We start from the raw sequence: 12,820 nt of genomic DNA, 5'->3' as shown, positions 1-12,820 counted from the left end.
CATCCCTCCCGCCAATTTCCTAAGACTCTGATTTCCTGGGGAGGTGCCATCACTTCCGCAAATTAAAGCTCTTAAATCTCCTGGTTACGTAGCAAAGCTGCACTAGCCCCTCTGGTTCCAACAGAGTTGACAGGGAGAAAGGAGAAAGCTATGCAGAAGTGTTTCCTAGTACCGAATTTCAATTTGTTTTTCTCCCAAAATCCATGTGGTCTTGGAAGGGCATGGGGGTGGGTGAAGAGGTGGATTGGTGCCAACCAAAGGCCATCTTGGACCCCTTAGGTACTATGCATGTTTCTTCTTAGACTAGCCCTTGGATCTTTAGTGTTCTTCAGTCAAGTCTTTGGCAAAAACAAAGGAAAGTATCTCTCAGGACACAGTCTGTAATGGACAGTGGACAGTACTCATTTGTTCTTAGCATGACAGTTGTTTGAGTGGAAGTCACATTCTGGAATAATTTGAAGTTGTCTTCATTTTGAGTTCAAATTGAGAATACCTGAAACAATTTATCAGTTGTACCCATCTTGGACAGTGGTATTGTTTAGCTATGGTTTTGGTTTCACCGAAACTCATGTTGAAACTTAATTGCCATTATAAGACTGTTAAGAAGTGGGACCCTTAAAAAGTGATCAATGCCTTTATTGCAGGAGTGCGTTAATCATTACAGGAGTTGACCCTTGATCAAAAGGATTGTTTGGCCTCCATCTTGCTTTCTCCATCTCATGTGATCACTTTGCCTTCTGCCTTTCCAGCATGTGATGACCTTTGCCAGATGCTGGCGCCTGCTTTTGGGCTTCCAAGCTTCTAAAACTGTCAAAAATAATTTTCTTTTCTTTTCTGTTTTTGAGACATGGTCTCACTCTGTTATCCAGATTGGAGTGCGGTGACACATTCACAGCTCACTGCAGTCTCAACCTCTTGGGCTCAAGCGATGCTCCCACCTCAGCCTCTCAAGTAGCTGGAACTACAGTCATGCACCACCACACCAAGCTAAGATTTGTATTTTTTTGTAGAGACAGGGTTTTGCCATGTTGCCCGAGGTGATCTCAAACTTCTGGGCTCAAGCGATCTACCCACCTCAGCCTCCCAAAGTGCTGGGATTACAAGCGTGAGCCACCATGCCTGGCTAATACATTTATTTTCTTTGTACATTACCCAGTTTGTTGTATTTTGTTATGGCAGCAGAAAATTGACTAAGACAAAGAAAACATATTATACAACTTGGAATATTTTAACTAGATAATTACCTTAAGCATTTGATGAATGTAGTATGGAGCAAAATATGCCACCCAATAATTTATGTGGCCCATGAGGGTCCTTTTTAACCCATTCCACAAACATTGAGTACATGCTGTGCGACAAGTATTGTGCTAGGCACTGGGGATACACTAATGAAGAGAAATAGACTTGGTGCCATTCTGGTGGAGCTTACCACTGGTGCCAAAGATAGACAATCAAATAATGAGAGCAATGAAAGTATAATTACAGAGTCAGGCTGGGTGCAGTGGCACATTCCTGTAATCCCAGCACTTTGGGAGGCCAAGGTGGGCAGATCTCTTGAGGCCAGGAGTTTGAGACCAGCCTGGCCAACATGGTGAAATCCCCGTCTCTACTAAAAATACAAAAATTAGCTGGTTGTGGTGGTGCACACCTGTAATCCCAGCTACTCAGGAGGCTGAGGCAGGAGAATTGCTTGAACCCAGGAGGCAGATGTTGCAGTGAACCAAGATCATGCCGCTGAACTGCAGCCTGGGTGACAGAGTAGGACTCTTCTGTCTCAAAATAAAATAAAATAAAATAAAATAAAATAAAATAAAATAAAAAATTACAGAGTCAGGTGGGACTCTCTCAATATAAAATAATCAACTTAGAGCCCTCGGAAGTCTTCGCACTCACAGTTACAAGTCATGGCAGTAGCCAAAGTCTATGACAGTATCCTAGAGGGCTTAATAAGACACAGTTAGCCAGACCCTATCCGCACAGGTTCTGATTCAGTAGGTATCTGATGGGGCTCAAGTATTTGCATTTCTACCAAGTCTCCATGTGATGCCGCTGGTCCAGTGACTACCCTTTGAAAACCATTGACCTAAGGAAAGGGATTTTAAGCCTGGCCTTTGATGCAGGACACAAAGCCCTACTGGGCAATCAATCAGGCTTCCTCCAGAGAAGTACTGGGAAAAAAGGAATCAGGTGAATTGCTTCAGACTGCGATGATCCTGTCACACTGACAGGTTGGGCTTTAGTTAGGAGTATTCCTAAACAGAACCAGAGCTATGTCCACCATACCCCAGGATCCAGAAAAGGTCAAGCAATTGTGGAGGGTGTGGCTGGGCGCGATGGCTCACACCCGTAATCCTAGCACTTTGGGAGGCCGAAGAGGCTGGTTCACCTGAGGTCAGGAGTTTGAAATCAGCCTGGCCAACAGGGCCAAACCCCATCTCTATTAAAATTACAAAAATTAGCCAGGCGTGGTATTGCATGCCTGCAGTCCCAGCTACTTGGGATGCTGAGTCAGGAGAATTGCTTGAACCCTGTAGACTGAGGTTGCAATAAGCCGAGATCACACCACTGCACTCCAGCCTGGGTGACAGAGCAAGACTCTGTCTCAAAAAAAAAAAAAAAAAAAAAAGTGTGGTGGGTCTCATTTTCTAAGAAATCAAGGAGTCACTGTGAGCATGATTACTCCACAATGGAAAATCAAGTGAGGATACAGAGGTTATGGGGATGCTTATAGATTAGAGTTGAAGGGAAAGGGGATTTCTGAGTACTTCTCTTGTCCATTTAAAAAAAGAATCTCTGGCCCAGATCCCATGGATTAAACGAGTTGTTTCACAACATTGCTTCAAAAACTGTAGTATTAGTTACAATGCTCTTGGCTGCAAGCAGTGATGAATCCAACTGAAAATGATTCAAACCATAAGGGACTTACTGTCTCATGTAACAAAAAGCCATGATGTAGAGAAGCTTCAGGGATGGTTAATTCTCAATGTAGTTATCAAGGATCAAGGTTTTTTTCCATCTTTCAGCTCTGCTAACTTCAGCATGTTGAAGCTCCTCATGGCTGCAAGATGGCTGAAATAGTTCTAGTGAGAACACATCTCCACATACCACTTTCTGCTGGTAGCAATAAAGACTATTTCCCTCAAGTTTGATTTGAAAAGCTAAACAATCTTTCTCAGTACACACCTTCTTCCAGCAGATGTCCCCTCACCTCTTGGTGCTTAGAATCAGCTCACACGCCCTAAACTGCAGAGTATAAATATGATCCAATATTTGTGCCAGGAACTGAGGCCAGCCCTACCAAATAGACATGGCTGCAGGAAGGAGGATGAACACTGAGCACATCAGAAGATAACTGACAAGGAATAAGGGAGGAATGGCTATTGGGTAGGCATATAACTGGGTTGGCTACACCTATGTACTACCAGAAGGGAACGCTAGTAGGAATATAGGACATTCTTGCTACCACTGGGATGGAGAAATGGAGCACTATATCAGTGCATTAGCCACTGGCAACTTTGGCATGAAAAGGAAACTTCATTGAGTTTCAGGGATTCCGGAAGGTAAAGTGACACAGAACTTTCTAGACATACACCAGCTCAATTCAACTTCCATAGTCCTTTAAAGGTCATCCTTGAATCCTTTTGTTTTGTTTTGTTTTGTTTTGAGACAAGGTCTCACTCTGTTGCTCGGACTGGAGTGTAGTGGTATGAATACCGCTTGTTGCAGCCTTGACCTCCTGGGTTCAAGGGATCCTCCCACGTCAGCCTCTCAAATAGCTGGAACTACAGGCACGCACCACCACACCCAGCTAGTTTTTCTTATGTTTTTGTAGAGACAGGGTATTGCTATGTTGCCCAGCCTGGGCTCAAGTGAGCGTCCCATCTTGACCTCCTAATTGCTGGGATTATAGGCTTGAATCACCTCAGCCAGCCAAACTTAAATCCTTAATAATTGGTTGTCCTCTACAAAAGTCCTGCCAAGTGGTTGCCCAGTCAGTGCTTAAACACTTCCAGTGACAAGGATCTCATTACTTACAATGATACACTATCTTAGGGCAGCTCTCAATATTAGAAAGATTTCTTTACAGACTTCAAAGTGTATACACATGCTCTGTTTGCTCAGTGATTAGGTGGCAAAGCCTTTGAAGTTTCCGTTAGTATTTCCACTGGAAATGGACATTTTCAGAAGTTGCTAACAAAAGGTCCTTGTAGAATCATATGTGTTGCCAAGAGATACTTAAAACAAATAAATGACCAAATAATTCTATGAAAAAACTGGCTTTTCTGCTTTAAGATCTGTAGATATTTTTCATACTGCAAACCCATTTTTAGTTTGAATGCTTTAAATTTTAACAAGAGATTAGACCATAGCATAACCCAATTAACATTTTGGGAGGAAATGTTTTCAGGAAATGCCTTGTGGCATTAGCCTTGAAAGTAGTGATTGTATGTTGGCCCCACATGGCCCCCTCTTCAATTAAATTGGAGAAGTCTAGCTGAATTCCTGGTTATCTGTATGGGAGGAGGGGAGCACTTCCCTTGGTGCCACCACACACAGTGAGAGTTGTATGGTGTTCACATGAATCCAGGTGAGTGGAGAATAACAATGGTTCCCAACCTTGGCCAAGATTGTTCAGGGGCTGGGAGTATTGACTGTCTTCTGCTGCCATGGGTTGGGAGTTGGTGGCAGTACTCAAGGAAAGGCTTGCAGTAGAGATCAGGAGGCCATTTGTGCCCCAGTGACTCTTCTTCTCTGGCTATATGGATCATCACTGCCTGGCCAGACCAAAGGGAGGAGCCCAGATTCACCAGAGTTATGGATTCTAGTCAATTGTTTTTGAATATCAGTATGTTACTATGGAAAGATTTGTTTTATTTCCAGCTGGGATGAGTGCCCTTAATTATTCCTGCATTGTTAGGGCACTTTCTGTCTTTCAAAGGACATAATATTACTTTTTTTTCCCCTTTTTTTCTTTCCTCGAGGCAGAATCTCGCTCTGTTGCCCAGGCTGGAGGGCAGTGGTGTGATCTTGGATCACTGCAACCTCCTCCTCCTGGGTTCACGTGATTCTCCTGCCTCAGTCTCCTGAGTAGCTGGGGTCACAGGCACATGCCACCATGCCCTGCTAATTTTTGTATTTTTAGTGGAGACTGGGTTTCGCCATGTTGGCCAGGCTGGTCTTGAACTTCTAACCTCAAGCGATCCACCCACCTTGGCCTCCCAAAGTTCTAGGATTAAAGGCATGAGCCACTGTGCCCAGCCAAATGACATAATACTACTTTTGATTTCAAGGTTTATTCAATCTATGATGATACTCATCACCTCACCACCCCTCCTTGATGTGTGTCTCTTTCTTCATCACCAACCCTGAAGCCACTATCCTTACAGCTCCTCTGCTCCTCCCATCCACCTCCTTTCTCAGGCCTGGTTGTCCTATGGTCTGACATGGCCTTCGAATTTGGTTTTTGGCTTTGTCAAAATATGGTTAATGCAGATTCATTCTTCTCTAGCTGTGGCCGAGAGCTTGACGTAACTGTAGACTCTCCCTTCCTTCAGACAATTGCTCCCAGTTCCAAATAGTCACACTTGGCCAGGCACACTGGCTCACACCTGTAATCTCAGAATTTTCGGAGGCCGAGGCAAGTGGATTGTTTGAACTCAGGAGGACGAGACCAGCCTGGGAAACATGGCAAATCCTCATCTTTACAAAAAATAGAAAAACTTAGCTAGGCGTGGTGGTGCGTGCTTGTAGTCTCAGCTACTTGGGAGGCCAAGGTGGAAGGATTGCTTGAGCCCAGGAGTTCAAGACTAGTCTGGGCAACATAGTGAGGCCCTGTCTCTAAAAAAATAAAAATAATAGAAAAACTTAGCCGGGCATGGTAGCATGTGCCTCTAGTCCCAGCTACTTGGGAGATGAAGGTGGGAGGATCACTTGAGCTTCGTTTAGGCTGAAATGACCAGAGATCGTGCCACTGCACTCCAGCCTGGGTGAAAGAGTGAGGCCTTGTCTTAAAATAATAATAATTTAATAATAATAATAATAACAATAACAATACTTGGTCTTTCTTCTCCTTTAACAAATAAGCCTTCACTTTTCAAGTGGTGTCTGTTTAGGTCATCCCCTCAAGAGGTTAGCCACTGTTCCTGCAACTCAGTGGGGAATGCCTTCCTACCTTGCAGCCACTTGGAGTAGCCCCCACCTTGAGGCATATCTTCTGCCTCTGATGATGGATATGATTATTTAAATAGCCCAAAGTTAGTAAAGGTCAAGCCCAGAGCATTGGCCAAATGGTTCTTTCATCAACCAGGTCCTTTTTTATGTAATCTAGGTGTCAGGGAAGGCAAGTCCTCACAGGGTTCCCTCAGCGTCAAGATGAGCAATGCTGAGAAATGGGATGTGACTAGGAAAGAAAAAGAGATGTTTTCTCATGTGGCTCAGAATGGATTCCAAAGGCAGGTCTTGAGCAGTGCTTCAATTCACATGAGTGTGGCCATATGGCTGAAGCCAGGTGATGACCTCCCAAGGAACCTGCGTCCATAGAAGGAGCCAGTATTCCTTGGAGGTGCCAGTTCTGCTCTTTTGTCAAAAGTCATCAGTCTCCTGACTGTATGTACACATAGTGGCAGATATAAGGTTGTGACAGGAAGTTCTATCAGCTTGGTGGTAAGCAGAATCATTACCTTCTTAAAAGTTGGACTCTGTCATCTTGTTACCTATGTCATACTTCTCTGGCAGTCACAGCTGGCATGACAAGACTAATCATAATGAAATCTGCACAATCTCTGACTTACAGATTCTGACAGAGTTCAAAAAATAAAACCCTTTTTCTAGTTAGCACAGAGTGGAAAGGACGAGAATTGTGCTTTGAATTAATATTTGGGCTTGTGTGTACCTTTTCCATTAAAGACTTAGATCTGACTTGTCAGTGGACCTCCACTGCCATTTCAGTCCTGAGAGAGAGAAAAAAAAAGGAATGTGATTATAAACCGGCAGTTCAGCATCAGATGCACAGGTAACAACATATTTTTTCTTTTTTTTTTTTTTTTATTATACTTTAAGTTCTGGAATACATGTGCAGAACGTGCAGGTTTGTTACATAGGTATACACGTGACATGGTGATTTGCTGTACCCATCACCCCGTCATCTATATTAGGTATTTCTCCTAATGCTATCCCTCCCCAAGCCCCCCCCCCCCCCCAACAGGCCCCAGTGTGTGATGTTTCTTTCCCTGTGTGTATGTGTTCTCATTGCTCAACTCCCACTTATGAGTGACAACATGTGGTGATTGGTTTTCTGTTCCTGTATTAGTCTGCTGAGAATGAGGGTTTCCAGCTTCATCCATGTCCTTGCAAAGGAAATGAACTCATCCTTTTCATGGCTGCATAGTATTACATGTTATATATGTGCCACATTTTCTTTATCCAGTCTATTATTGATGGGCATTTGGGTTGCTTCCAAGTTTTTGCTATTATGAACAGTACTGCAATAAACGTACGTATGCATGTGTCTTTATAGTAGAATGATTTATAAATACTTTGGGTATATTCCCAGTAATGGGATTGCTGGGTCAAATGGTATTTCTGGTTCTAGATCCTTGACGAATTGCCACACTGTCTTCCACAATGGTTGAACTAATTTACACTCCCACCAAGAGTGTAAAAGAGTTCCTATTTCTCCACATCCTCACCAGCATCTGCTGTTTCCTGACTTTTTAATGATTGCCATTCTAACTGGTATGAGATGGCATCTCATTGTGGTTTTGATTTGTATTTCTCTAATGACCAGTGATGATAAGCTTTTTTACATATGTTTGCTGGCCACATAAACGTCTTCTTTTGAGAATTGTCTGTTCATATCCACCACCCACTTTTTGATGGGGTTGTTTTTTCTTGTAAATTTGTGAGAGTTCCTTGTATATTCTGGGTATTAGCCCTTTGTCAGATGGATAGATTGCAGAGTTTTTCTCCCATTCTGTAGGTTGCCTGTTCATTCAGATGATAGTTTCTTTTGCTGTGCAGGAGCTCTTTAGTTGAATTAGATCCCATTTGTCAATTTTGGCTTTTGTTGCCATTGCTTTTGGTGTTTTAGTCATGAAGTCCTTGCCTATGCCTATGTCCTGAATGGTATTGCCTAGGTTTTCTTCCAGGGTTTTTATGGTTTTAGGTCTTACGTTTAAGTCTTTAATTCATCTGGAGTTAATTTTTGTGTAAGGTGTAAGGAAGGGATCCAGTTCTTGCCATTTTGCCAGCTTCCAGCTTTCGCCCATTCAATATGATATTAGCTGTGAGGTTGTTATAAATAACTCATTATTTTTAGATACATTCTATCAATATCTAGTTTATTGAGAGTTTTTAGCGTGAAGGGGTGTCAAATTTTATCAAAGGCCTTTTCTGCATCTATTGAAATAATCATATAGTTTTTGTCATTATTTCTGTTTATGTGATGAATTACGTTTATTGGTTTGCGTATGTTGAACCAGCCTTGCATCCCAGGGATTAAGCTGACTTGATTGTGGTAAATAAGGTTTTTGATGTGCTGCTGGATTTGTTTTGCCAGTATTTTATTGAGGATTTTCGCATGGATGTTCATCAGGGATATTGGCCTGAAATTTTCTTTTTTTGTTGTGTCTCTGCCAGGTTTTGGTATCAGTGTGTTGCTGGTTTCTGCATATGGCTAGCCAGTTTTCCCAACACCATTTTTTAAACAGGAAATCCTTTCCCCATTGCTTGTTTTTGTCAGGTTTGTCAAAGATCAGATGGTTGTAGATGTGTGGCATTATTTCTGAGGCCTCTGTTCTGTTCCATTGATCTATATATTTGTTTTGGTACTAGTACCATGCTCTTTTGGTTACTGTAGCCTTGTAGTATAGTTTGAAGTCAGGTAGTGTGATGCCTCCAGCTTTGTTCTTTTAGCTTAGAATTGTCTTGGCTGTATGGGCTCTTTTTTGGTTCCATACAAAATTTAAAGAAGTTTTTTCTAATTTTGTGAAGAAAGTCAATGGTAGCTTGATGGGGATAATGTTGAATCTATAAATTACTTTGGACAGTATGGCCATTTTCACAATATCGATTCTTCCAATCCATGAGCATGGAATGTTTTTCCATTTGTTTGTGTCCTCTCTTATTTTCTTGAGCAGTGGTTTGTAGTTCTTCTTGAAGAGGTCCTTCAAGTCCCTTGTAAGTTGTATTCATAGGTGTTTTATTCTATTTGTAGCAATTGTGAATGGAAGTTCACTCATGATTTGGCTGTCTGTTGGTCTATTACTGGCATATAGGCATGGTGGGAATTTTTGCACATTGATTTTGTATCCTGAGACTTTGCTGAAATTGCTTATCAGCTTAAGGAGACTTTTGGGCTGAGGCAATGCGGTTTTTTTAATATGCAATGATGTCATCTGAAAACAGACAATTTGACTTCATCTCTTCCTATTTGAATCCCCTTTATTTCTTTCTCTTGCCTGATTGCCCTGGCCAGAACTTCCAATACTATGTGGAATAGGAGTATTGAGAGAGGGCATCCTTGTCTTGTGCAGGTTTTCAAAGAAAATGCTTCCAGATTTTGCCCGTTCAGTATGATATTGGCTGTAGGTTTGTCACAAATAGCTTTTATTATTTTGAAATACATTCCATCAATACCTAGTTTATTGAGAGTTTTTAGCATGAAGGGGTGTCGAATTTTATCAAAGGCCTTTTCTGCATCTATTGAGATAATCATGTGGTTTTTGTCATTGGTTCTGTTTGTGTGATGGATTACATTTATTGATTTACCTATGTTGAACCAGCCTTGCATCCCAGGGATGAAGCTGACTTGATTGTGTGGGATAAGCTTTTTGATGTGCTGCTGAATTTAGTCTGCCAGTATTTTATTGAGGATTTTCACATGGATGTTCATCAGGGATATTGGCCTGAAATTTTCTTTTTTTGTTGTGTCTCTGCCAGGTTTTGCTATCAGCATGATGCTGGCCTCATAAAATGAGTTAGGGAGGAGTCTCTCTTTTTCTATTGTTTGGAAAAGTTTCAGAAATAATGGTACCAGCTCTTCTTTGTGACTCTGGTAGAATTCGGCTTTGAATCCATCTGGTTCTGGGCTTTTTTTTTTTTTTTTTTTTTGGTTGGTAGGCTATTAATTACTGCCTCAATTTCAGAACTTGTTATTGGTCTATTCAAGGATTCGACTTCTTCTTGGTTTAGTCTTGGGAGGGTGTATGTGTCCAGTAATTTATCCATTTCTTCTAGATTTTCTAATTTATTTGCATAGAGGTGTTTATAGTATTCTCTGATGATAGCTTGTATTTTTGTGGGATCTGTGGTGATATCACATTTATCATTTTTTATTGTGTCTATTTGATTCTTATCTCTTTTCTTCTTCATTAGCCTGGCTAGTGGTCTATCTATTTGTTAATCTTTTTTAAAAAAAACAGCTCCTGGATTCATTGAATTTTTTTGTGGGGGAGAAGGGTTTTTCCTGTCTCTATCTCCTTCAGTTCTGCTCTGTTCTTAGTTATTTCTTGTCTTCTGCTAGCTTTTGAATTTGTTTGTTCTTGCTTCTCTAGTTCTGTTAATTGTGATGTTAGGATGTTGATTTTAGATCTGTCCCACTTTCTCTTATGGGCATTTAGTGCTATAAATTTCTCTCTAAACACTGCTTTAGCTGTGTCCTAGAGATTTTGGTATGTTGTGTCTTTGTTCTCATTGGTTTCAAATAACTTATTTATTTCTGCCTTAATTTTGTTATTTACCCGGTAGTCACTCAGGAGCAGGTTGTTCAGTTTCCATGTAGTTGTTTGGTTTTGAGTGAGTTTTTTTATCCTGCGTTCTATTGATTGCACTGTGGTCTGAGAGACTGTTATGGTTTCTGTTCTTTTGCATTTGCTGAGGAGTGTTTTACTTCCAATTGTGTGGTCAATTTTAGAATAAGTGCGATGTGGTGCTCAGAAGAATGTATATTCTGTTGACTTTGTGTGGAGAGTTCTGTAGATGTCTATTAGGTCCACTTGGTCCAGAGCTGAGTTCAAGTCCTGAATAACCTTGTTAATTTTCTGTCTCATTGACCTGTCTAATATTGACAGTGGGATGTTAAAGTACCCTATTATTGTGTGGGAGTTTAAGTCTCTTTGTAGGTCTCTAAGAACTTGCTTTATGAATCTGGGTGCTCCTGTATTACCCAATACAGGATACATATATACCCAATACAGAGTGTATATATAGGTGTATATATATTTAGGATAGTTAGCTCTTCTTGTTGCATTGATCACTTTACCATTATGTCATGCCCTTCTTTGTCTCATTTGATCTTTGTTGGTTTAAAGTCTGTTTTATCAGAGACTAGGATTGCAACCCTGCTTTTTAATTAATTAATTAATTTTTGCTTTCCATTTGCTTGGTAAATCTTCTTCCATCCCTTTATTTTGAGCCTATTTATGTCTTTGCACATGAGATGGGTGTCCTGAATACAGCACACTGATAGATCTTGACCCTTTATCCAATTTGCCAGTCTGTGTCTTTTTATTGGGGCATTTGTTCCATTTACATTTAAGATTAATATTGTTATGTGTGAATTTGAACCTGTCATTATGATGCTAGCTGGTTATTTTGCCCATTAGTTGATGCGGTTTCTTTATGGTGTTGATGGTCTTTACAATTTGGTTTTTGCAGTGGCTGCTACTGGTTTTTCCTTCCCATATTTAGTGCCTGCTTCAGGAGCTCTTGTAAGGCAAGCCTGGTGGTGACAAAATCTCTCAGCATTTGCTTGTCTGTAAAGGATTTAATTTCTCCTTTGTTTATGAAGCTTAATTTGGTGGGGTGTGAAATTCTGGGTTGAAAATTATTTTCTTTAAGAATGTTGAATATTGGCCCCCACTCTCTTCTGGGTCATAGGGTTTCTGCAGAAAGATCCACTGTTAGTCTGATGGCTTTCCCTTTGTGAGTAACCCAACCTTTCTCTCTGGCTGCCCTTAACATTTTTCCCTCCATTTCAACGTTGGTGAATCTGACAATTATGTTGCTTGGGGTTGCTCTTCTTGAGGTGTATCTTTGTGGTGTTTTCTGTATTTCCTGAATTTGAATGTTCGCCTGTCTTGCTAGGTTGGGAAAGTTCTCCTGGATAACATCCTGAAGAGTGTTTTCCAACTTGGTTCCAGTCTCTCCATCACTTTCAGGTACACCAATCAATGTAGGTTTGGTCTTTTCACATAGTCCCATATTTCTTGGAGGCTTTGTTCATTCCTTTTCATTCTAATTTTATCTTCATGCTTTATTTCATTAAGTTGATCTTCAGTCTCTGATATGCTTTCTTCTGTTTCATCGATTTGGCTATTGATACTTGTGTATGCTTCACAAAGTTCTTGTGCTGTGTTTTTCACCTTCATCAGGTCATTTATGTTCTTCTCTACACCAGTTATCCTAGTTAGCAATTCCTCTAACCATTTTTCAAAGTTCTTAGTTTCCTTGCATTGGGTTAGAACACACTCCATTAGCTTGGAGGAGTTTGTTACTACCAACCTTCTGAAGCCTACCTCTGTCAATTCCTCATTCTCCATCCAGTTTTGTTCTCTTACTGGTGAGGAGCTGTGATCCTTTGGAGGAGAAGAGGTGTTCTGGTTTTTGGAATTTTCAGCGTTTTTGCGCTGGTTTTTCCTCATCTTTGTGGATTTATCTACATTTGTCTTTGATGTTGGTGACCTTAGGGTGGGGTTTATGTGTGGATGTCCTTTTTGTTTATGTTGATGCTATTCCTGTTTGTTAGTTTTCCTTCTAACAGTCACGCCCCTCTACTGCAAGTTTGCTGGAGTTTGCTGGAGGTCCACTCCACACCCTGTTT

Source organism: Sapajus apella, unplaced genomic scaffold (genome assembly GCF_009761245.1).
Source record: "Sapajus apella isolate SASKATOON/1434 unplaced genomic scaffold, GSC_monkey_1.0 scaffold115, whole genome shotgun sequence".
Taxonomy (NCBI): Eukaryota; Metazoa; Chordata; class Mammalia; order Primates; family Cebidae; genus Sapajus; species Sapajus apella.
The sequence above is the reverse complement of the archived record's forward strand: the minus strand, read 5'-3'. Positions refer to the sequence as shown.